This window comes from Cheilinus undulatus, linkage group 16 (assembly GCF_018320785.1).
Source record: "Cheilinus undulatus linkage group 16, ASM1832078v1, whole genome shotgun sequence".
NCBI classification, from domain to species: domain Eukaryota; kingdom Metazoa; phylum Chordata; class Actinopteri; order Labriformes; family Labridae; genus Cheilinus; species Cheilinus undulatus.
This window is the reverse complement of record NC_054880.1, coordinates 28,814,601-28,841,419: the sequence shown is the minus strand read 5'-3', so window position 1 is coordinate 28,841,419 and position 26,819 is coordinate 28,814,601. Positions and strand designations below refer to the sequence as shown.

Sequence of the window (26,819 nt, the reverse complement as noted above, 5' to 3'; positions counted from 1 at the left end):
TGAAAAACAAATGGTTAATATCACGAGGTCAGATTTGTAAATTGTCCACTTGTACACTGCAAAATGAGGCATTAAAAGAGTAGCAGTGTCCTTGTTTCACGTGACAGTATCAGCAGGAAGACACTGTGTAGCATCTAGCTGCTGTCAAACATCTTAGGGTGCCACTAACATGAGATATTAGCATGCGATTATTGGGATTTTAAAGATAAATGTGTACTATTTAGACCTAATGTATTTAAACTGACAACCCTAATGCAAATATGTCATCAGTGTTTCATGTTGGTGAAGTATTGAGTGTAAAAAGTGTACTTGTTTTTCTGTATTAAGAATTTTAGCTGCCTAGTTGAATAGGAGAAAAAATATTCAACTCTTTGTATAATAAAACTGAACCAAATTAGTTGGCAAAATGAGCACTGCAAAATATTGAGCATAAGCTACAAACTGAAGTCTTTCTGTGATTTTCAGTCAAACTTGCCTGTAATTAGCAACATTTAATACATAAGGACACCAAATATTTGTGAATGAGCTGTTTTTGCAATCAGGGCATTCAGTACAGAGAGATAATACATCATGGACTCATTAAGCTGCACACAGCCCTCATGTTAACCACAATAATGAGATATGTTCCTTTTTTAAAGATACCAGAGGGATCAGAAAGCCTTGTGTTTTTGTTTTTCCTCCAAACGTGATAAAAATAATAATACTTCAGTTTCCCTTTCTGCGATGAATGCATAGTGACTTCATGGGTCTGATAGGAAAACATGTTTTTGACTGTTTTTCTTTGTTGTTCCAGCATAAAAAGCATGAAGTGAAAACATTTTTCCCTGAAATTTTCTAACACAGTGAATGCAAAGTAGTTATTTGCTTGTCTTTCTTCTATAAACAGTTAAATTAGCTGCCAGTTTCCATGGTGAAAACTTTCCTAATGTGCTGTACCATCTTTTGTTGGTTGCATGAATACGGCACAGTGAAAATATTTTTACTGCAAAACCTCAAATCTTAGCAAGTGCATTAGTCTAATTTCTTCTCAATAATATGTAATTACAAATCAAGTAGGCCTCATTAACATGATCTAGAAATCTTATTTCAGGAAATTACAAGCAAAAGTTCCCTGAAATTAGATGAACTTCCTCATTTTAGGGAGCCACTTTGAGACATTACAATGAATTTATGTTTGTTTCTCTGCATGTCAAAGACAAGAACTATTCAAATAAAGTTATTACACTTGGCGAGATATCACAATCAAAGAAAATGCTGGAAAATTTGAGTGTGATTTTGTTTTCACATATAATAATGCTATTTCCAAATGCCCTGTGTTTAAGAACAGCAGGATGTTTTTGAACTACTTAGGCATATACAGAATAGGGTCAACAAGAGAATAAATGTACCTTTTATTTACAGGGCTCAAAATGGGTAGGTTTCTCACAGGAATGTTAACTATATAGGACTCTTTGGTCCATGAGTGTATGGATCTGTTTGGCTGTACTCATAAAGTTAGTAGGAATAAGCAGAAGGTTGGGTTTTTGTTCATGCTGTTTCCTGTCTTAAAATCACTGTTACATTACTTTTTTTTTTTTTTTAACATGACCCTGCAGCTGGCAGGTTTGGCAAATTCACCTGACACTGCTCCAAAATACCTTCATTTGCCTGGTGGCAGGTGCCAAATTTCCCATTCTGATCCAAGTCGGCCTTAACCCAGTGATAGCTCTGTGACAGTACGAAGTCACACTCCCTGCCTCACACATTCACAAATGTTTGTTTTAAAATTTAAGATCCAACTCATTTAACATGGTTGAAATACAAACATAAGCTCTGTGCTATCAGTTTGTGTCATTTCTGATCATGAGAAAGGCTCATTTATCCAGTTTGATGGAGAGAGAGAGTCTAACAGGCACTGATTGTTTATTTAAGAAGAATACAATGCTGATCCCTGTTCAGAAAAACCTTATGTTTAACTCACTGGCCAGTGGATACATTTCCTAATAACCATTAAACTACACATTTTTCACATTTTAAAAAATGGTACAGTTTCTTCTTTCCCATTTACCGCCATTCTTTTTTAAGGAGGTTTTTTCACCCAGTAAGGGCTGGCATTGCAGATTGCTCTACAAAAGTTTTAAAAGTTGATAAATCAATTTAGTCAGAATTAAGGCTTTGACAAAGCATTAAAACATAATTAACGCAAGACTAGAAAGTCTTAGAATATGTAGTTTTTAAAATGCATTATTTTACTTTCATCTAAAGAGGTTTTGGGCATTTTTTTCTGCTTTTGTGTTTTATATTTAGTATTTAGTCACTGGAGCAACTGTTTTGGAACTCTGCCAAAACTCACGTTATTCTGCAGCTGAGTGCATGCTCAACGCTCACTATGCCTCTATTTAGCTGCAGTAATGTATGCAGGTAAATGAATGCTAAATGCAAGTTTGAGTTTTCTGGGAAGCGGATGGAGGAGAAGAAGTTGGAGCCACGGCTGAGCCCTATGCCTGATAAAGTTTTGGAAATAAAAGTCACTTCGTGGTGGCGCTTGTGCAGAGTGTAATGCTTGCAGGTCTCAGTCTACTAATGCTGACATCGCTAGCATTCATGTGTCGACAGAAGGCAGCAGCCAGGTAGTTTGTGATGAGGTGTCTGTTCGAATAGTTCATTTTGCTTAGGAAGGTTCCTAAAGGTATTTTAGTGTCGGCCATGATTAAGGCTGTTCGAATTCTCTAGTTGATAAGGAAAGGAGCTTCATGACTTCCTCTAATATCTCCTGTAACCTAGGAAACACTGGACCATCCTTTACTAAGGGGGAGATGAAAAGATGACTTACAATTATTTGCGTAAACTTCATTTAAAGTGACGTACCTGTTGACCACTCATCAAACAAGTGATTAATTTGTCATTTTTTCCTCCTAAACTAATCTTAAAATGCTACAAAAGTTTCATTTTCATATTACATTAAGATACATCACATTTTTTGTGGCCACATTTGAAGCATAAAACATATTCACAACCGTGCTGTTAATGTAGTCAGTTAGAAATTTGTTGCGATAAGGTGAAGAAGGTCTTAAAAATGTCTTCAAAAGTATTACAGCTGATGTCAGATTTTTTTATATACCCTGAAATAAAGCAATATCACATTGGAGATTAAGATGTTCTGAATATTGTCGCTGCTGCAGCCTCCACTTCTACGACTGAAACACAGCAGTGATAGTATTCAGTGAAACATCAGTCCCTCTTGTGTGATTGCTTAATTTAACGGACTCTAAAACAACTATTTAAGGCTGAATAGTGACATATTGCTGCTTTAATGGCCCTACAGTTGCTGCTTATTCTCAAAGTTGCTTGCCATCTCTATTTTATTGTACGGCGGGGTGTCTAAGAAGAAACTTTTTGTTTTGTGGAGAAAAATGTAAAGAAGCCATCATACCCTAAGCCTCTGGAGTAGACAATAGCAGAATATGATACACCCTCTGAGGAAATATTGTTATCTTGGAGTTATTACATCAGTTGCTACAATCCTGTTAGAGTAGATTTGATTTTTTTCCCACTTGTAGAAATTGCATTAGGCCATTGACCCATCAGCCCTATGACAGCGGGGTGTTGTGGCTTTATTTCAACTGGCCCTGATCCTGTCCTCACCATTTGTCATTCAGGGTTTTTTGTCCTAGAAATGCATCATGGGACTGTTCAATTTTGCACATCTCCCTCTTCCTCTATGAGACTGGTAGCGCATACAGTGTATAATTGCTGGCAGGATGACTCAGAGCGCTTTTTGGGTTTTCTATTCAGCCTGACCCTCCCCGTACTTTAAATGTGATGGTCTTGACCTCTGAACCTTTTAGGTAATGCGAGGCTGATGCTCTGTGAGTGCCTTGTTTTGTTGAAAAGGACATAAAGAGGCAGCACGCTTCAGCAAAAAGGACTTCGACATCTTGTCTTTCACTTCAGTGTGAAAGAAGAACTTGTGTGGATTCATCGACAATAAATCTCCCCCTTTTAATTCTCTCCACTCACAGTGTCAGTGTTCTCTTGTGAGCTGCAGCTTATGGTTTATGTTGAAGTAAATAAGGGCAGTGTTTAGATTGAATTGCATGTTACTGAGCCCTTTAATTGACTTGTTGACTCATCTCCTTTTGTGCTGTTGACAGCTATCATTATTCTTTAAGTGCTGTACTGTGACCGTGGTACTTATCAGTAGTCTAGTTTATTCCTGTGTTATTAGAAGACGTAAAAACCACTCAAAAACACACTCTGACCCTTCTAAAATAATATTAAGAGATTGACGCTTTTTACAAAGTCTGCTGCATATCTTTCAGGGTCACTCGTAAAGATTGTTTGTCTGTATGTCACAGGGCTGACACAGGGGCGTAGCTAGGGATTTTGGGCCCCCAGTTTGAATAAAACACAGGGCCCCCTTTAACCGGTTAGCCAAGTAACAAATGTTATATCAAATTACAAATATCCCTGCTTTTTAATGTATTTTTAACTGCAATGTCCCCATTTATGAGCAATATTGTTACTATGGTTAAAATTGAATTTACATTGGACTATATCATCTGGACCCCCCCCCCCCCCAACCACCACCACCAGTATTTTACAAATGTCAGTATGTTGACTGACTTATTTAGTTACTTTTGATTCAATAATGACAGTAATTTCAAACAAAACACTTTTCATTGCAGGCCCTCTCTGCTGTGGGCCTGGGTAATCAGTACCTTTTTTCCCCTTGTGCTACACCCATGGCCCATGGGCTGACATGCAGAGACGAACAAGCAGTTTCACTCACACCTACGGACAATTTAGAGACACCAGTTGACCTAATGAGCATGTCTTTGGAGGAAGCTGCAGGACTCCACACATGTACAGGGTGAAAATGCAACACAGGAAGAAACCATTCTGTGTCAGAAATTCTACTGGTGACATTATTGATAAAGATTCACCTTCCAATGTTCGGTTCATTTTTTTATTTTTTGTTGTTACTTGAAAATCGCTGGTGTCAGCCAAAACCTTGTAGCTCCAAAATCCCCACTTTCGGGGAATTAAAAAAATACTGTTTTTCCAGTAATATAATAATGAATGTCCATAATCAGCATTTTTTTTAACCGTTAATATAGCTTTAAAATGGGTTAATACCCACTGACAGATGTAAAGGGTCCAATAACACTGGTTTATGAGAACGGAAATCAAAATCATGAAAAATGGAGAAATGAGGTTTTGCCCAGTGTATTCAGTGTACCAGTGTATTTAATTCATGCTGAAAACCATAATACAATAAACTAGGGCTGAATGATTTGCAATAATAATCTACTGCCGATTTTTCCCCCAAAATATTTTATTTGCAATTTAATATGCAATTATTCTTGGGTTAATCTTATGTATTTTTCAACAAATTCAAGTAATAAATAATTCCATAAATAAGACAGTGTGTATTGAAAACAATTAAATTATTTCCGAGGCAATTAATCCATAGTAGCATGAATCTGAATATGAGGGTGCAACAAGCTTTAAGCTATAAAGGAGGCAGCTGGAGTGGGGGAGGTGAGGCTAGCTACCAGCTGATCCAGCTGGTGTATGACTTTCGTGAAGTAACGCTAGGCTTCATCAGTTTCTTCAGACAGAATGAGCTAACTATTTTTGCTCGTATTGCAAACGTGATGTCATTGCTTTGTTTAAGGGCATTATCATTTTTATGTCACTTAATTTCATTAAGAAAAACAAACCAAAACTTGTTTAAAGCAGGAAAGAAAATGCATCCTAAACTGAGTTTGGGGTGAGAACATCAGATACATTATTTTTCGGCCTTTAGCCCAAGGTGGGCGTAAATAAAACATCATCATGATCTGTTCAAATGTAGCTTAAAGAAAAGCAAATTTCACTTGTGGGAGTAAACTTTCTGTCTACTATCATCATAGTATGCCACTTTCTTTTAAAGCACACTGTTTTATATCCGTTGCTAATGTTGTTTAATTCACTTTCTGCGCGAGCTGAGACAAAAAAAGCTTACATCTTGATGAAATATGTCTAATTTCATAGAAATTTCAGGAAAAATAGAAGAGCTAGAAATCAGTCTTTAACATGCACACTTATTCTCTAGATGAGGCACCACTGTAATCAATTTATTTTGATTTTGTTGCATTAGTGAAAGAAATTAGCCATTTACTGCAGGCTGGCATTTAATTCCTCAACAGACCAAAAGCATTGCTCACAAAGTCTGAGTGACATTAATTTCTCATCCATCTACTAGTTAACCATGCTAAAGCATTTTAAAAAAACCAGCTGCATGATTATTTATTCAGAAGGTAAATCTCTATTAATTTCCAATTATTGGCATGAAATTTCCTGCTTTGTGTGGTGCCCTTTGAAAGAAAAGAGCAGCATTTAGAGGCTTTTTGATGAGAATAAACATTTTCGACCTTCTTTCTTTGCTTAATTCTTGCAGAAATTGAGGTGACTCTAAATAGCCGCAGGAATTATTTCCTTGTGTGCTGGAATTAAGCAGCTCATGAAAGAGCAATTATGTCCGCATCTTGGACATTTGGGTAATATTTTGTTGTAGTAATGGACAGCACTCTTCCAGCTAAGCTTCTTAGTACAAGTGCTCATTTAAATATACATAGTGCTGCTTCTAATGTGATGTAAAGCCTCTTGTGTGTCCCTGCCTTACAGTTCTTCTGAATGTTGTAACCTTCTGCTGCTACTAGAAAGATGCATAAATAATCGCCGCACAAGTAGGGTGAAAAAAAGTAAGGAATAAAAAGTGAGAGTAGGAGACAGAGGGGCTTAGAGAGGGGAAGTAAATGATGCCACCGGAAGAAAAGGATCAAGTGTTCCTTGGGGCATCTGAATCAAAGCCCTGTCTCCTCTCCTCAGCGCTCACAGAGAGGAGGTGTGAGCTGTAATTAAGTCGAGGCGAAGACAGTGCGACTCTCTCCGAGGAGTGCTGATCTCTTTCAAAAAAGGGGCTCTCATCGCCGTGGCTGCAGCGCCCTATTATGTGAGTTTAGCATATTGTTTGTGCTCGCCATGAGTGTGTGCTGATTTCTTAAGTGCTATTGTGGTAACAGCTGCTTTGTGCCTCATGTTTTTTTATTAAACTTTTTGACAGTTGGCTCTCAAAGGGGCAGTATTTCTGCATATGTTCAGTACATTAAACTCAGCAACAGAGCCATAATGTACCAACCTGCTGGGGCGGCTCAATTATTTGGCCAAGATGCAACAAGGTGCTTAAAAAAATATCATATTGAGTCCCTGGATGCATCACAATTTAAATGATGTTGGCCAGAAAGTAAAAATGAGTTTCACTAATGGAATGTGAAACATTACTCTTAGATAAAACAGAGAAATGTGATTATTTCTATCCCCACTAGAAAGCAAAAGTCTGCTTTGAGTGGCAGCCAGGTGTGATTAAACGCTCAATAAAACAAAGAACATGACACCATGAGGGCTGAGTTTTGCTCCTATTTGAAAAGCAACAATCAGCTTGGGGTTTTTTTGGATGTTGTAAGTCACAAACAATGGGTATGTTTGATATTTTCAAGACCAAGTGCAAGTGATTACATTTCTTTAATCATGGTTGGTACTTGAACTCCATCACTAGGTGCAAAGACTCACTCGTGGCAAGGACTCATTCCCCATCTGGAGGGAGCAATCCACAGTTTTCCAGCAGAGGACGATGGCCTCAGACAAGTTGCAATGAATGAATCTTAATTGCATGTTTATACTGACAATATGAAGCAGTTCTTACCAGTACGTAGATTTGTGAATCAAATGAAGTCAAAGAGATGTATCTAATAATGTGGACTTATAGAGTTTTCAGTCAAATGAATGATTCACTGCTATATCAATGTGGTCTGAAACTATAGATGTATGTGGCTAACTGACTAAGCAGTTAAATTTGGATATCAAAGATGTATGAGACAGTTACACTCAGGGCTTGACATTTACACCCGTCAACTAGCCAAATGCGCTTGGATTTCGACAATGGCGGGTAGCAGTGTGACTCTAACTAGCCACAATGGCGGGTTGAATTTATCAGTGTCACAACTAATGCTTCACTCTGACCGTGCTTGTCTGTTAGCCGTTGTGATTTAGGCTTACAGAGAGGCTGTTCGGCGCACAAAGGCTCAAATTTCCCTCCAAAATAACTGAAAAGCCTGGTCTCTTCATCCATTCGTGCAGTTTTACGCAGCGCCAAGGGCTTTGATGCTGCATGACACTCATGAACACGACACTCATGCATATACTGATACACACTCGCACTGACGTGTTGGTAATGTGGACTGAAGGCTTCTTTCTGTTTAGGGAAAATGTTTCAGATTGTTGGAGGATAAACTCAGACCTGAACTTTCTCCTTCTGCTTTAAAGCTTCTCTCTGCCCATGGAAGCACAGCGCGTCAGCGCCGTTTGTGTGTGTGTGCACTCCAGCTGTGTGTCTCTGTCACTCATGCAAGCCAGGGTGTGTAGTGTGTCTGAACATTGTTCGATTGATACTCCATCTATATTCTTTCTTTGTTAAGGGTTATCTAAATGATAAAATCTCCACAAATGTGCACATAATGTAAAGGTTATTAAAACCTTTGACACGTTTGTATCATGATTGGTCATATATCCATAATTAACGGGTATAAAAGACGAGAGAAACTCTGAAACTTTAAATCAGTTCACTGAGGCAGTGAGAAACAGAGGAAGAAGGATAAAAGTTTGTAACTTATCACTTAGACGTCAAAGAGAATTCAACTAAACAGGGATTTTTTTTTTTTTTGCTTCTGATATTAAACAACAGACAGTCCAGTTGTTTAATGTTCTCCAAATGTGAGCTTCATGCACCAAATGTAAGTCGTCTATTATTTAAACAGATATTTTGATTAATTTTAGACACACATATGAAGACATTTCCACCATACAGTTTAAAGGAGAATAGAGCAGAGGACAGCAGAAGTTTGACACTCAACATTCTCTGGTGGAGATTTGTCAGAGTGAAAATTAGAGATGTTCTTGTAATCTGCTGTAGTTTTTTTCCTAATAAAAAAGCCAATTAATAGTATTTTATTAATATTAGCACAAACTTACTACCATTGAAGAAAATAAAAATCTAGGAGTCTTGATTCTAGTATGACTGTCTCTAACAGTGAAGTATGACATATCTCTGTAGTGTGCTGTGTACAGGGAGAGGTGCTTTATTAAGGGGAGAGCTGATATTGATCATATTGATGAGGGAAAGTAGAGCATGTGTGTCATATCATACCTTTTGTACCAAATTTGGCATATAGCTCGTGGTTTCCAAACACCAAAATGGCTAGTGGAAATACTGAGTGGCTAGTAAGTTTGCAAAGCCACTAGCCACCATGGCTGGTGAGCAAAAAAGTTAATGTCAAGCCCTGGTTACACTAGTTATCCATCCTTTTTTATAAATACAGGCCTGGACTCCTGGCCCTTTAAGACTGTGATGAAGCCTCCCATCACTAGTACTTGCTGCACCCTCAGTTAATGGCAGCTGCCGTCCTGCCAGATCTTTCCCCTGAAACTTCACCAGACGTAAACATGAGAAGCCTAGCAGTTAGCATGTCTTAGGAACGGCGCAGTGAGGCAGTATTCTGATCTAGAAAATTGAAATAATGTTGCATGTAGGCTGTTGAGGGTTAAACTCACTCATAACAACTCAACTGAGGTGATGAGTAACCACATTAAGTGTGGCATAATTCTACAAAGAGGGACGAATGCTGGTGGAGCTGGCTGCTAACTTTAGCCACACTGCTAAAGTTAGAAGCTAGCTACTCTACTCAGCATATCCGCAACACATCATATACCCACTGACACAGTGACCCAATGGTGAATTTGACTGTTTTCTGACTAAGTCTTCCTTTTAGACTGGTCAGTTAAATGCAGTTTAAATGTATGCTTAGCCAAATAGGGAAATAGCCGCCTAGGAGTATCTTTATCTGGAACCATGACTTGGAAGTAGGAGACAGCTTCAATGTGATTAGCCAGTGTTTAACACTGTTTTGCATAAATCCTCTGTTATTTAAGTGTTTTTCTAATCTATGTTTGCCTCAAACAACAGATCTGAGTGCCTAACTGACCAAGTTATCTTGCATTCTTTACAGAAAGTTGAAATAACATCTGAGGATTTTTCTTAGAAGAAACTTACCTCTCTGTGGAGCCGCTTTCAGAAATAACTTGTACACTTGCACACTGTTTGCATATACACAGTGAGGTTTGCTTAAGTGTATTGTCTGGCTTTGTGCCTGCTGGGACGGGGGACAGCAGCGAGGCTATGCAGTCAGAGCGCCGTCTCTGTAATGGAGGTCAGGGCCCCGCAGCTGCTTGGAGCACCCTGGGGATGAGCTGCAGCCGCCGTGTTAGGGCCTGTGGGGCTCTGAGGACAGAGAAGGGATAGAGATTGTGTGATCTCGAACCCCAGCATCTTATCGGCCTGGCTTTCTGTGCATATTTTCTTTTCTACTTTATTTTTGTCACCAGAGTGTTAAAAATGAAAAATAAAAATGTACTGAGCGTTCTGTTCTTGTGGCCAACCACCCGTGGTGAATACCAGGACTGTGAAAGCGTAAAATATTCTGTGGCCAACATGAAGAAGAAAGCCGCCAATAAATAACCATCACAATCAGCGGTGCTGCAGTCTCACATGACTGACTTCAGTCTGCTTGCAGCGATACAGAGCGTTTTATTTTTACCATTTGATTGTATGGAAATCGACATCAAAGCCAACGGGCGGTCGCTTCTCGGGACATCATGCAGTCGTGCATGTTGTGTAAATCTATGCACATCATTATCATAACTGAAAATAACATGCAGCAGAGAGATGTGGGCAATATTTTAGACATTTTTTAAAACTTCAGGGTTGGATGGGTTCAACTTCAAGTGAATTTCTGAAAGAAATTATCACATTTTAAGGAGCATTCATTATGTGAAGAAGGTAGACTTTATGGGTTTGGACAGTAAAAGTTTTCAATTTGAATACATCACTACTAAACAGAGATTTGAAGCTTTCAACTAATGCATTTAGGTCACTCCTGGAATTAATATTTCTCTCTTGCCGGGGACAAAAAGACTTGACATAACCACTTAAAACCACATGAGGAGAAGAGTGTCTCCTCCAGCACTCTTGATTAAATTTTCATATGCAACAGTAGCTGAGTGTATCCGTCACCCCCCCATCCTCTGTTCCCCCTCAGTGAACAGGACCAGTGCAGGTACTGAAGACAAACTCTTCTTCGTCTTCTTAATTAGAGCGATTTGAGCCTCATCGGACAAACTCTGTGTCTGTTCATCAGCTGCTATTCATGCTCGCTTTTCCTCGTGATGTCTCTGACAATAGCATTAACTGGATAAGCAGTGCTGATAGGTTTTAAAGTGCACCTTCTGATTGCGGGAGATTGAGCCCTGTAATTGATGTCTCAATGGAGTGGATGGACGGAAAGATTAAACCAGAAATGAAAGCAGAGAGCCTGCTCTAATGAAAAGCATCTGCTTTGTCTGCTGACTTCCTTTTCAATCTAAATAAACCAATGGAAGAGGCTTTTTAAAGCATCTCAATGCTGACAAAAGGTGAAGTCTATCTCTTATAGCCAGGACCGAGCTTCCTGGTGTATAATGCAACTGACCATTTAAATTCCTTGCATATGGACCAGTTTGTCTGTGCTGCTGAGTCACATAAGGTCAGGAACAAAAACTGTTGAAACAAGAATTCTTCTAAACAGGTAACTAGCTCAGTTTAAAGCACATTAACCAATCAATGCCCTTTATTAGTCTTCTAGCAGGAACAAATTCTTTTCCATCCTGTTACGATTCATTAAACTGTTTGTTCTCACCAAGCCAGCAAACCCCTGAAGGTAAGACTGTTGTTGCATTTTGCTGTGAGGCAGTAAAAATCTCCCCCCTTTAGAAATACTGATAAAAAACATTATTGGAAAGTGCTGGCCTCGGCCGACCTGGGCTTCTGGGATTTTCCCCAAGACGCAGTTAGGGACGTGAACCATCATGGACCAGTAATGGAACAATTTCACACAACAGCATATGCCCTGCAGTGCCAAGACTGCCATCCACTGCAAATATGATCAGGGAAAGTGCTGCATGCAGTTTGAGGGAACTCAGATTTAAGATGGGTGCAAGATTTGTTACCCTAAATACTGAGAAGCTCAGTATAAGTAGGATATAATCAGTTTATAAGCTGAGTGATATGGCCTAAGATTAATATCCAGTATTTTTTTGCACTTTGTGGTAATGGTACTATATCACAGTGTTGCAAAAACAAAAGTCATAATGCATATTAATTCATAATAAGGCTTAAAACTAGTCTGTGATGGTGTAATCAACTCACGTCTGAGCATAAGATCACAGAAAACAGTTTTTAAACATTTCTAAAAATCTGTTTACTTCTTTATTGTACCTGCAATTTTAAGTTTCATTTCTCTCCTGCTGAGGTATGTCAGGCTACTGTTGACAATACTACATTTCCTGATGGGGATCTTTATATTGAAAGCACTTGAGCAAAATTACAACTACATGCTTTTATTGTGAAGAAATTGAAGGAAATACATGTGTGTCATTGATTTACTGGTTAGTGTATGATGCTACAGTGTTTACAGCTGCTTTTAACACCATAGTTCACTTCTTTGAATCATCATGGTGGGTCATGAGCTAAAATATACCTTTAAAAAGTTGTTTGAACTGTTATTACACAAATCGCCACAGTAATAAAGCCCCAGACAGGCTGACAGAGACACTGTGCAAAGTGAGTACACTCGCTGTATGTTGGTGTTATTACAGACATCAAACTTGGGGAGGAGAGAACATGTTTTACAGTGCTGCATGTTCATTACACTGACACAAATGGTTGACGTTTGGCTTGTTACCTGGCTGCTCTTGACTCAGGTTGTGCTGTTGTCTGTCACATATTACTCTTCTACTCCATCAGTGGCATTGGTTATACCTCATGTGCACTATAACACAACACATGCATTTAAACCGGTGATGATGGTGCTTTAAAAATCAATTCCATGGCAGAAATTTTATCGGTGATTCCACCTACCACAAGTGGAGGGAGTTCAGAAGAAACTAAGGAGAAAGAGTGGGAGGTGGCATTTGGGAAAAATGCCTGGTTTGAACCTAGGTCCATCCTCTGTAAATGGGGTGCTCAGACATAAAGTCTAGACTACCTGTGCTCTAAGGATCAAACTTGTTGCTGGCATGGAATCATGCAAAGTTTCTTTCCATTGACCTTTCAACAGATCTCTACCTACTCTACGCTGACAGGTTGCCCATGCATGCGCATGTGCATGCTTGAAACATTCAAAGTCACTTAACCCAGCTGCCTGCTTTGAACTTCACCAGATTGCCCTTAGCTACTAAAAAGCTGTCATGTTGAAGCTGATCTCCAAATGGCTTTGGATGTGAGCTATTAGCTAGCATAAGGATTCCTTGGTACTAGAATTACAATTCAAATAACCCATTTCTTAAAATTTTGAATCATTTCAAGCCTAAAAACCTGGTCAGATGCTCTGTCTTAACTGTAACACATTCACCTGTCACTGGTGATCACTGTAGTTCCAGTTAAAGGCTGCTATAATGAAGCATGTGATAATAATAAGCATAATGATAACATGTTAAGGAATAGCAGCTGTGAACAGGCTGTGTGAGGTTACACTCACATATGGCCAAATAATTTAATGATGACACTGAGTACAGGAATGTGGATGTTAATCTGCAAAAAAAAGGATGGTGGTGCTAGCACTGCTAACATTAGTTTCATTCTGTGATTCAGTTTCACACCATTTGTCTTCAACCGGATTTATCCTGTCCTGATGATAAGCGGTTTAACGGGTGTACTTTATGCCGTGGACGTTGAGAATGGCTGAACGGCTACATTACTTATAAATAAGTGGGTAATATAGAGTGTCTTTCTAAGGTCTTAAGTATTTCCATTAGAGATATACTCATGCTTCTGAAGACAGTGATGAAAAGGACAGCTTATGCATGAGAAACATGGGTACAGTCCAGAGGAGACATAGTTCATCCTCCTTTAATGGAGACTCATGGCTGGGTCCGCCTCAGCTTGGACAGACATATAGCCATTACTGGATCATTTACTCTACATTTACTGTCTTGTAAAGGTCGCAAGAGCCTAGCGATTCAGTCCATCAGTCATAACATGCTTGGGTATCTCCAGTCAAATCCCCATATAATGATAAATGATGATGAATGACTGCAGGTGTAGCACAGCCAAGTACATTTTGATTGATCTTGCTTCTGTTTACTCACGTGGGTTATCACAGTCTCAGTAGATACAGCCACTCTGCTCTGCCACAGGTATGTTTTTATATTCTGAATCTGGGAGTGGAGCTGTGATTGAAGTTGTGTTTATGTGTAGTCCAATATTGGAAACACATGACTTTGATTTGAATTTATTAAAGATAAATAGGTTTGGGAATTGTGATAAAGCAGGAACAGCACTTAAATTCCTCTCTACTCTCCAATCTTCCTGATATCTCTTTTTTAAGTTTCATGTGATGCTATTACCCAGCAGATGGAGACACTGCTAACAGTCAACCATTAAAGCATGTGAAAACTTTTTAAAAATTTTCAAAAGAATTTAAAGACATTTTTGCTGAATTTATCATCAGTCTTAAATTCAAGATTGGTGTTGCTTGTGCATCTCTCAGCTATTAATAAAACCCAAGCTTTGTCTTTGATTTTAGGCTCTGCTGAAAGAACATGCACTTGGCATAAATATAGAGTGACAACTGAATTCATCAGTCAGAGTTTAACATGAGCACCTGAGGGTCTGCTTGAAAGCCCTAAATGATGTCAACACTGTAAGCCAATAAATATTCATATTTTGTCCTGCTATGGGCAGCGAGTTTATAAAACTGAGAAGAATATCAGCTATTGTAGATCAAGCATTGCTGCTGATTTTCTTTGGAAACCGTTCCCATGGAGATGTTTTTAGATAAATAAGAAATATGTGAGAGGGGGAGACCAAGACTTAAACTTGATGGACTCATGCAGGCAGGAAAAACGCTTTCTGGGGTTCTCTATTTAAGAGCCTCAGAAAGTCATGGCTGGCTAACAACAAGCATTGGAAAACATCTTTGCTGTCAGCCATGTTTGTTTGAACAATGGATGAACTTTTTTAAAAGTCCTGCTTTATTTTTGTGCCTCTGCACCAGTGATAGCTGAGGCCAGAGGCATCCTGTTTTTGTGTTGCCTATCCATTCATCCCTTGCTTTCCAAGCCATTCTTCTGAACATCTTCATCTTCTATATCTTTAGAACCCTGAGAGAATTGTTAAGGACTTTTGCCCTCCATGGAAAAATTAACATTTTGGAGACCAAAGGCAAATGTTGAGTTCATTGGGCATACAGTGCCTATGAAAATATTCACCCCTTGGATGTTTTACTCTTCAATTGATTTTATAAATCATCGATATAATTTGGATTTTTTTTTTTCCAAAAAATATGATGATATAACCTTTTTAATGTCAAAGTGAAGACAGATTTCTACAAAGTAATGCTGATTGAATAAAAATGTGTAATGTAAAATAGGTGACTGCATAAAGCCTCCTCCATTTTATACAGTGTGAACAGCCTTTTTTAAGTTCAGCAACATTATACATTTTACCCTCCACCTTTTTAAATCTTCCAGAACCCGCTGCTAAGAAGCATCCCTACACCATGATGCTGTCACCACTGTGCTTCACAGTGGTATTGGTGTGTTTGTAGTGATGTGCAGTGTTTGGTGTCCACCAAATGTAGTGTCTTGTTTGATGTCCACAAAGCTCCATTTTGGTTTCATCAGACCACATAACTTTTCTTCCACTTGACCAAGGAGTCTCTTACATGCCTTTAAACAAACTCTAGTTGAAATTTGATTTGAGTTTTCTTCAACAGTGGCTTTCTCTTTGCCACTCTCCCATAAAGCTTTGACTGGTAAGGAACCTGGGCAGCTGTTGTTGTATGCAGGGTCTCTCCCATCTCAGCTGCTGAAGCTTGTAACTCCAGAGTAGTCATAGGTGTCTTGATGGACTCTCACTGGTCTTCTTCTTGCACGTTCAGTCTGTTTGTGAGGAGGCCTAATATACAGATTTACGCATGTGCCATTTTCCTTCCATTTCTTGATGATGGATTTACTGAACGCTACTTTTCGATAACCTTTTCTCGGAATTGATTGAAGTGCTCATTTGTCTTCATGGTGTAATGGTAGCCATGAATACTGATTAACCAGTGACTGGACCTTCATGACACAGGTGTCTTTCTAATGCAATCACTTGAGACACATTCACTTCACTCAAGTGATCCCCATTTCACTAACTGTGAGACTTGTAGCACCAATTGTCTGGACTTCTGTTGAATTACGTCCGCCACTCTAAAGAGGATGGATATTTATGCAAGCACTTATTATACATTGCATATTTTTTTATTGATATTATTTGTAGAAATCTGTTTTCCCTTTGACATTAAAAGGATTTTTCATTGAAAAGCTAAAGTAAATTGACCATGATTGTTTTATGAAATCACTAAAAGGGCAAAACATCCTGGGGGGGTGAGAGTTGGTTGGGGGGGTACTTTGTATAAGCATTGTATGAACAAGATCGTGGCTGCATGAGGCATAGTATTGATGGTGGGTGCTCTGTGCATGTTGGCAAAGTAACTAGTCTAATCTTTGAAGACCTATCGTGTAGCCTGCTACTGATTTTTAATGTTGTGTAGACATATTTTTTGTGCAGCATCACACATCCTACCTTCAGCAAGTTTTCTGATCTTATGATGGTATTATTTTGGTCTCAATGCAGTTTCAGGTTGAAAAGCATCAAATTCAATTCAGAAAGGTCAAGTTTATATACAGCCAGTGTTGGCTCTTGGTGACTTTTGTCTGAAACTGCATATTGCTTTTGGTGTTGTCAATCAAAAACTTCCTTATATATTGGCAAATGCTCCTTTTTTTAATCTCTTCCCCCTGGTCTTCATCTCTCACGCTGTTTCCTGCCCTCCTGCTTGCTCGGCCTTCTGAAAATGCACTAGCTGTTTTTAATGGAGTGTATGACGAAGTGTTGCTCAAATTATTCTTCCACTGGCTCACTATTGATGAGCTGTAAGGCGTCCTATCTCAACCCCCCCACCTCTCTCTTCCCTCCCCATCTGTAAGTAAACTTGTCAAGTCTGATGCATTGCCTGCACATGCTCAAATGCAAATCACGCAGCAGCAGAGCTTTATCTCAAACCAAACAAGAGAAGCTGCAGAACATCCTGGATCCTCAGTCCCAACAGAGCGGCTGCATCTGAGCGGCTCTGATTAAAGGGCTGCCAGCAGAGCTCTGCTGCCGGTTACACAATATCACCAGGTCTGCCGGAGGAATTCACTTTAATGCAATGGGAAAATGAGCTTAACAGATAGAGCAGTCTTATCAACGCAGGGAGATTTCAGGTCAGGTCTCGCCCAGTCAAGTTTAAGTCAGATTAAAAAATATAGATAAAAGGAGCGACTGGTGACAAGACTGGGGCTTCATGTCTGAATTAAAACAGTAAACAAAAAAAGTCTTATCCACAAGGCGAAGCACTACCCCAGAACTCAACTTCATCTTTTTCTTTAACATCAGGATGAAAAAAGCAAAATTCAAAAATGCAGTCCTGGAATGATGGAATATTTTAAGCCAAGGCAATATTTTTGTATTTCCCAGATAGAATATTTCTTCCTGTGGCTTCTTTAAAGGTTTTACAACTTTTCACTGAGGTTTTCTGATTCAGTATCACTTTTTTCTTGTTTCTGGTAGATTTCTGGCTCTATTGTAGGGTTATTTAGCTTACCTTTATGAAGGTGCTGACACTGATGTTACAGTTTATTTTCTATCTTTGTGGAGGGCAGAAGTATTTGGCGACACCCGTTAATAATTGAGTTTAGGTGATTCAGTCAGACCCATTTCTGCAGGTGTGTAAAGTCAAACACTTTACCATGCAGTCTCCATTTGCAAACATTTGTGATACAAAATGGGTCATTCTGCAGAGCTCGGTGACTTCAAGATTGGTACTGTGATGGATGCCGCCTTTGCATAAGACAGTTAATGAAATTTCATCCTTGCTGGATATTCCACAGTCAACTGCAAGTGATGTTATTAGAATGATGAAAACCTGATGCTGCCCTACCCTAACCTTGCAAAGCAGATGGATACGCCCGTTTCCTTGTTTTGCACTGGCGAATCCATCTTTCAGGTGCAGCAGAGTCGTGTTGTTAACAAGCAGCAGCAAGAGCTGGTGCAGTTATTGAGGAAGAGATTAGCGTGGATGCTGCTAAAGCGCCAGTTTTATCAGAACTTGACAACATTTCTTCGTTAAAAGAAGAACAAAGAATAGCAGTGAGTTGTTTTCTTTTCAAAAAAGTTAAAAGTCATGTACTACAGGTCTATAGTTGCCATGGTTTGCGTTATTCCTCAGTAGCTGCTACGCCGTGTGTTTTGTTGCTCTGATTGGCCCGTAGAGATGTGACAGGCAGAACATTCACCCAATCACACTCTGAGTTTTTTTCAAAGCCTCTGCCTTTTCTCAGACATTTCCTATTGAAGCTTGCTGATGTAGTAGTGTTCTAGAATTTCAAGTAGGAAGGAAAAAAAATGGTGTTGCAACATCTCCAGGTGTCATCATCTTTGATTATTCAGGGTCTTGAAATGAGATAGTAAAATAAATCTTTCAATCTTGCCTCAATTGATGTGTAAGAATCAGTTGCTGCACTTCCCTACACTATATCATCACTCTTTGGGTGAGGGTGATCACAAATGAGTGTTCTGGTTAAATCAGTATGATTGAAGGATCAGTGTGATCAGTAGACACCAGTCCTCATCCCAGACTACTTTGATAACGCCCCTCTGTGTTTTACACTGTGAAGCTTTAGGAGACAGACATAACTCCTGTTTTTTCCATGAGTCCTTCTGTTAAACACGCTCAGCTCTATCTGTGATTTGTTTTCATTATCCCCGCCCCTCTCTGCCTCTCCTCCTTCAGTTTGAGGAGCTCTTCAGCCGGCCCACGGTCCCTGCCTCGCCCCTCTAATTTATCTCTCCCTCTCCAGGATAAATGCTATGTAAGAGGCCGCTGTTTTCCTCCCTCTCCATCACAATGTATTTATGATGCGTCTGCTGCGCAGGGCTATTAGTCAGGCTTCAGCATAGAAGCGGGCGAGGTCGGACAGTTGTACCTATGGTCCAGTGCAAGCACTTCAGGCCAGTCGACACCTCCTCCCATTAATCTCCCTCCAGGGCCTCTTCTGGCTGCCTCACAGCCACTTTGTGCAGCAGAGTTATACCCCTCCTGCCACCTCCTGACTTTGATACTGAAAGAAACGCCATTAATAGGATTCAATTAACTCTTCTGTGGGCACTAGAAGGTATTAAACTCCTGACTGCTTTTGAAAGGCTTCTCGTAAAGGGTTGCTGCACCTAAATTACAAAAGCAAAACCTCACTTTTAAGAGAAAGAAACTCATATATTTGCTAAGAGTTTTGCCACCACCATTACTCAGTTTATAGTCTAGAGTCTAATTGAATTTCTAGTGGTTGCAGTTTTTTTGGGGTGTCCTATTTCTCTCGGGGTCTTAAGCACTTATGGAATAAAACTTTCTGGATTCCTGACTGAACAACAGACCTGCCAAAAAAGCTCTGTTCTTATTGGACCAGAGGGCCTTTGGGGATTACTGATGAAGGATGTCTATATCTTTACTTTGCAGAGTACAGAAATGGTTAATTAACACAGGGTTAAAAGTCTAGATCAAATTATCTGCCATATGAAGTCAGTTGTGTAGTAGTTTATTTTTGCCAGTCTGTGCGATTTTCTCTGCTCTTTTTTTGGTTGAATAATATGGGCAAAGCTTGATTGTCATTTTGGTTTGCATGTTAACAAGTTTGGGCTTTCAGACAGCCTGCATAAGCACCACATTTTGCATACCTGATGAGCACATCTCAAGTGTAAGGAATCTAAAGAATAGAGTGCTCACCTATTATTTCCTTGAGCCTTGATGATGAAGCCCACAAGCCAGATAATCTATTCCTGTGGGACTGAAAGAGACACTTGAGAAACTCTGGGCCACTGATGATTGGTTGGATACTGTGATTTCACTTTCTCTGACCTTGTCTGATCTCTGCTCATCAGCCACGAAAAATCTGCTAAAGATGTGCACAATTCAAATGTGAGGAATCTAGAGAATAGAGGGCTCTCCTACTTTTTCCTTGAGTCATGCACGTCTTTCAGCTAAAATAGACAGGGAATTTATCAACACAATGCATACATACATACTTTGGGTTAGGAGATACGTATGTCTGCGTCGGTAGTATATGTTTACAGTGTCTTAGCTAATAACCCTGATGAAGGCCTAAAATCTGCAAAAGCAGCACAGATTGTTAGATGATACAACTGTTGACTGCATGAAGGAGTGAGTGGTTGTGGCTTTTCCCTTCCCTTTTCCTGTGCTGCTTGAGATTGGTGGATAATATTGAATAGCCATAACCTTATCATATTTGACTTATTTCAAATTTTAGGAAAGTGAAAGTGAGAGGAAAATGACACATGTTGGGTGTTCCCAATGGATTTCCAACATATCACAGGGAAGCCTCTGGAACAGTATTTAGATCATCATTAGGAGCTGTATTAATGAGATTCCTCGCTGTCTTTTGCACGCTCTGCCGGCTGTTAAGTAAAATCCCCAAATCCTCAGCACACAGAGGATTACTCTGATCAGAAGTCTCATTTAAAAAAAGAAAACACATTTTTATCTGCTGCATGTTTGGATCTGGTGAAATATGGCAGCAGATTTATGATTTGAGTAAAAAAGAAAACAACAAAAAATATTGGATACAAAATTCTCAAAGTGAACATGAATGACACAGGTTACCAAATTAACACAGAGCAGATTTCCAGACTTCCTTGTTAGATGGAAATGTTTTCAAGCCTTCCCATAGCTCACTTTAGATATCACACTTAATTGATTAATGTTAAACACACAGCCCCAGTCACACCTTCTACTTCCTGTCAAGCAATAATTTTAGTGACTAGTTTGAGCTTGAATTGCACATAGATCTCATGTCTGGGGTCAGCTGTGACACTGCCACTCTAAGTTAATTTTCAGTGTCCACGTTTGGTCTGTATTTTGTCCTGATTGAAGCAACGTCAGAAAAAAGCTGTCACATAGGTGGAGAAAGGAAAGGAGAGTGACTCTCCTTGCCCACTAAAGGTGAAGAAGAGTGTGTGATGTAATGTAAAATGTTCTTGTCCTTGTTTTGGTAGTTGTCACGTGTGGTGAAGTTTTACAGAGTATAGCGTATACCTGGAAGTCCTCTCTGCAATTTGCCGTGCTTTGCTAGTAATAAAGAGATGGACCATGGAGCATGTTCCTAGATATACGTACCAGGGTGTTGTCATGGGTGTAATCAGAATACTGATGTAGTGACTGCACTTTCTTCAGAAGCTCAACTAGTCTGCGGTGTGCAGAACTAATGACAATGATGGAATCTGTTCTGGCCTTTGCCATCATCTCCTGGTTTGAGGAGGAGAAGTTAGAACATATTGTCGAGGTTGCCAGTAAACTTATTGGTATTGAATTACCTGGGGTCTCATTTCTAAACTTTGGCATACACACAAAACAGGGCTTGCAGATGGCATGCAACATTTCCCATGCAGAGTAAGGAATCTATGAGAAACAGACCTAACGGCAAATTGTAAGCACCTGAAAGCAAATTCTAACCCATGCATATGAACGATCAGAGGAAACTGATGCATATATTTTACGTTGTTATCACTGTGTCCTACATGCAAGATGTCATATCATATTGTGCACTCAGTGTTCACACTGCATCAGTTTAAAATGTAATTCTCTATGCTGTGACTTTCAGGCTCCCCTTGTATAGAATATAACAGCTACTGGTTTATTTTAAAGACAGGCAAAGGCAGAGTGGTGCTATGTAGTTCAGAGCAAAATACATTTCAAAACCAGAGATGGATATTTTTAAGGCACTATCTCCTACTGGAAAGGAAGCTAACAAGTTCAGTTGGGTAAGGAAAGTAAATAAAAATGAGGAAATATTGCTCTCTGAAACTCCTGATGCATTTTCACCTACCTCTTTCCTTTTTCCTCGCCCATGTCAATGCTGATTGATTAGATTAGGCTGACTTATCCAGGTCAGCGGACAAAATGACAGAGATTTTTTAAGCCAACAGTCAAAGGTGCTGTATTTTGGTTAATCTTGATAAACAGTACTGATGTGTTTAATTCTTATTTGCTATCTAATTTGCTTTTATATCACACTACACCGTACACACAGTTTTGGTGATTTGCGACTAGATGCTTTAAATTTGTTGTACTGATGACATATTTTTAGTAAAAATCAGCAGATAGCTGTTCCTGATCAAAAGAGTCATCTCTGATAGAGAGTTAAGGATGTCTTTAAAAAGTTTTTCACCTCTTTTGTACCTTTGTGCAAAGAAATTGAAGCAAATCTGTGTACAGAGGTACTGGTTTTATTCCAGCTAACTGAATTGGCTCTGATAATTACAAATCAAGGATTTTGTTCTCCCTCTAGTTGGTTAGTCTAAAAAAATCTCCTGTCAAGCTCAATTGAAAAGGTTGCAGTCTGTCTGCAGAGGAACAGAAAAGCATCACTTTGACTTTCTTGGTTAAGAAAATATTTCCCTTGCCAGACAGAAGAAAGGACTGAGAATATGCAGAGACACGAAGACAAGCCAAACACAGATAACGCATCCCAGGCATGGTATCTAAAGACAAGCTGCGGTCTTGTTTGGCAAATTAGCTCTCCATACCTTTCAAAGAGGAGGGCTCCTGGTTGCTGCACATTTATTTATGTCTCTCTCTTTGTTCTCCTCCTGAAAAGCTTGTCAGCTGTGACAGCGGCTCACTGAAGTTATCTCCAGTCTCACGGTCCACATCTCTGGGTGTTATTGGTGCTCTGCATGGTGGTGCTTTGCTCAGGGACTGTGCGGAACAGAGCTGCGTATCGTCTCTGATAAGCAATTAGCTTTCTGAGAGGTGGCTTTCACTCATTCAAGTTTTTATAATGTTGAAATTTGAACAATCTTTAGTCCCAGGTTAGCCAGATCCCCTGTTGCTGTGATGAACAGAAGTAATTCTTTCCTGCAGTCTTTCGCCTGTCTGACACTGACAGATTCAGCATCATTTTAGTTGTTTTTAAGCACACATGAAAACAACAAACAAGCACACAACCAAAGACATACACATGCACATCATTGAGAAGTGAGCAGAATGCACGTGGCTTTTCTAATTACGTGGGCTCGCCCTCCTGCTGCAAGGGAAGCTCATTTGGGCACACCGCAAAGGAGGCTGGGAAAGATGGGTCTTAATGAGGGGAATCATTGGGACGTGTCTGATGGTGACATTTCTTCTTGGAGCTAGAGGCTCATGGATGAAAGGCGGGCCTTCACTGCAGGGCTTGCTCCACCATTCAGCCCTCTCATCCTCAGATAACCGCGCATGCTGCACAACAAGCAGCCCTCACACAGGAGGCAATTAAAACCCTGATCTGCTTACACACCCGGAAACTCTTGGTTGGCTTCAGGCAGAGGGGAAGAGGGCTGGGGTGCTGGGGATGGTGGTATTTGTTTGTCAGCAAGAACACTGAAAGCGGCGCTCCAAAATTAGTCTTCTTAGCAGTTTATTGCTTCATGCAATAATTCTTTAGTTGCAAAACTTATACATTACTAAAGAAAACAGATGGAGTGTCTCAACAAAGCACAAAAGCAACATTTGGGGGAGTAGGCCAGACGGGATACTATTAAGCAGAAGCTGGCAGGGAGTCAGAGGAGCTCTTTAACAGCAGCAGCACTGCTGCCAAGCCTTAATACGATCTGTTAGTGAAGAGGGTCCTGGGACCACAGAGGGCTCAGGGCATGTTGAGATAGATGGGAGTTGGTTTGGAGTCAGATAAGCAGCAAAACTCTGCACAAGCTGCAAACACAAGGACAAAGGTGCTCAAACTATTTACCCTCTGCAAAAGGAAAGATCTGCTGGTGCAAACAAGGTGTTGTTTCTCACTGTGTTGTCATTTCTTTGGTTATATTTATTTGTAGTGTATCCCTAGAATATGTACAGTATTATTTAGACATTGGTTTTGGTCTTCATTGGTTTTTCTAATTGTTTTTTTTTTTTTTTTAATGGTATTTTTTAGTGCAGTTTTTTCTCTTAAATCCATTAAACCACAGGTCATATTAACCTTAGGTTTTTATTTTATTTTAACTTTGTTTTTTTTTTTTTCTTCTTCTTTTTTTTTTTTTTTTTTCAATATATTTTCCACAGAAAAAAGCCAGGGTTGTCTAAACTTTTTTCACTGAGAGCCACATACAGAAAACCCAAGGATGAGGGCTAATTTGATATACTGATGTGCCTCATCTTTTGTGTATGAAAGTTGGCAAAACCAACGCCATGTACATTAATGTATACTGGAGAATAAAACATCCTACATCACAGATTAACATTATTGGGCTATCTGTAATTTCTTTCTATTTATTTTGGTTGAAGTATATCTTTTATATATAGTTAAAGTTATTTTAAAAGCTTATACCGTCTGCACTGTCTGTTTTCTGCATATCACGTTTTAGACACAGAAAGCATCACATGACCATGTGTGATTTGTCTCATAAAATGACTGTGCATGGTACTGATACAAAAGATCTTACTGTGGAGGCTTTTTGCCTTTCCAGTGCATATGTAATAACAAAGAAAAGGAGAATGGTTGCTCGTCTATGCTAATTATTTAGCCTTCAGATAGCATTAGTGACTGACAAAGCAAGTCATTATCAAGAATTCTGGGGTGGCCAATCAGATTTCAGGTGGCCCAGGTTGGCCGGGGCTACCACTGGATCCATCCCTAATCAGGATAAGTATGATGCTTAATGCAGCAAAGAGGAGATAACCTTGCAAAGCAGATTGATTTGCCAGACTCCATCTCTGTCATCAGGCAATTCCATCTTAAAAAATTCCGATCCACAGTGTTTGCGCCGAACTGAACACTGTTCAGACCAATCAGTGTCATTTCAGGTGATAGCTACTTGCAAGGCTTAGTTGTACTGAAAAGCCATCTGCAATGGCCACCTCCAGTGACCTCCATTGATTTTACCACAACTGGACCACATTTCCGCATGAAATAAAGAATTAAAACAACATTAAATTTTTTCATGATGGGTAGGATGTTTTCGCTCTTCTGCCAAACTGCTTTGCTTGGCAGAAGCAGGTTGACAGAGTTTGTGAGAGCTGTGTGATTGGTTGTATACAATGGCTGCGAGTGGAGTCATTAGCTTGGATGTAGCCACAGTGGCAGTTTTGTCAGAACTGGACAACAATGCTTTATTAAAACAGGGCAAAGAGCAACACTAACAGCTTTTCATGATGGGAAAGAAGTTTTTGTTCTTCTCCTGGTCTGCTTAGGCATGAGTTTGCAATCATTACGAGTGGGGCTTTCTGGTTTATCTAATGGCTGTTGCTGCAGTTGCAACTAGCTTGGATTTAGCTGGATGTAGAAAAGTGGCAGTTTAATCAGAACTGGACCACATTTCTTTCCAAAGAAGAGCAAAGGGCCACACTGGAAGCTTGTCTTGGCAGAGACAACATTTTTGCATGTCTCCTGACTGGCCTTGGCATTAGTTTTATGCACCGATGCCGATTGGCAGGCCAAGTAAAATCCTTACCTGAAGACACGGTTTCAGTTGGATGTGTTGTGCCACCTGGTTTCATAGATAATTCAAGACAATAGGATAAAACTGTCAGACCTTAAATAGTAGTTTAAAAACAGCTGACTCGATCAATGACTTCCAACATTGAGAATGACACCAATTTCCACAAAGCCCTGTTTATCTACTTTCAGTACTATGCAAGAGCCAGTCTCACAAGTGTCATCCTTACAGCCTTTTCAACTTTGGGCTGAGTGTAGATTTAGTGAAGAGAACAATAAGTAAGAAGTTACTAAATTATAGATGAAGTTAAACAATCAGAAATATGTGGGAAGAAGAACAATCACCGCCCAGATAGCACTGAACAAAAATGACAGCCCACATTTGAATCTCTTTCTTAAGTTTCCTGACAGTGTTTTAATCGACTGTTTCCTTGCACAACATTAACATAAAAAAGATAAAAATGTCAATCTAATAAGGACAGTATGTCTTGATGTGCAGTGTTTCTTTCAAAAGTCTTGTCTTGAATTATTACAAGGCGAATCAGGTTTACATTTCCCTCAAAGATCAACATTTGGGCAGTGGTTGGCTTTGAAAATATTAAACTTTAAGACATTTTGCACTTGGATGAGTACAACCCTTTAATCCATTTAATCAACTAAGAAAATAAACCACAGCTCCAGTTTAAGATTGAATATGAAATAAAATGCATCACTCTTTTGTATATGCATACACCCTCCACAGTCATAAGGCTCACCTACATTGTGGGCATGGGGACATCTCTGTCCCCCATGCCCAGCCTATATATTACCAGATTTTCAGAAGTGTGTGAATTTTCTAACCAATTAAACAAGCAAACATTATTTCACGCCCCCTCTAACTTTGACAACCAGTCTGGTGGCTTTAAAAGCCCGTGGTTTGTGTGATAATGGCAGCTTAGTGAAAGGAACCATTAGGGGCCAGACGGGGTCGAGTCACCTTCACAGCCTGAGAGCCGGCCTGTTGTTGTCCTCCATCAGCTGAAGAACCCCCTTCCTTTGCTGTGGCACCGCTGCCCATTATTCCTGCTTATCTGCACTGACCTGTGGCTGCTGTGTCATTTTCACAGCACACGGCTAATTGCACCAAATGGCAGCAGATTTTG

General features: G+C 39.6%; 1 protein-coding gene across 5 annotated transcripts in view; it reads left to right on the top strand.

Annotated features, from left to right (window-relative positions):
• The window catches only part of ptprua (protein tyrosine phosphatase receptor type Ua), a 336,553-nt gene that overhangs the window by 72,193 nt on the left and 237,541 nt on the right, over window positions 1-26,819 (top strand). The gene's annotated exons all lie outside the window — the stretch shown is intronic.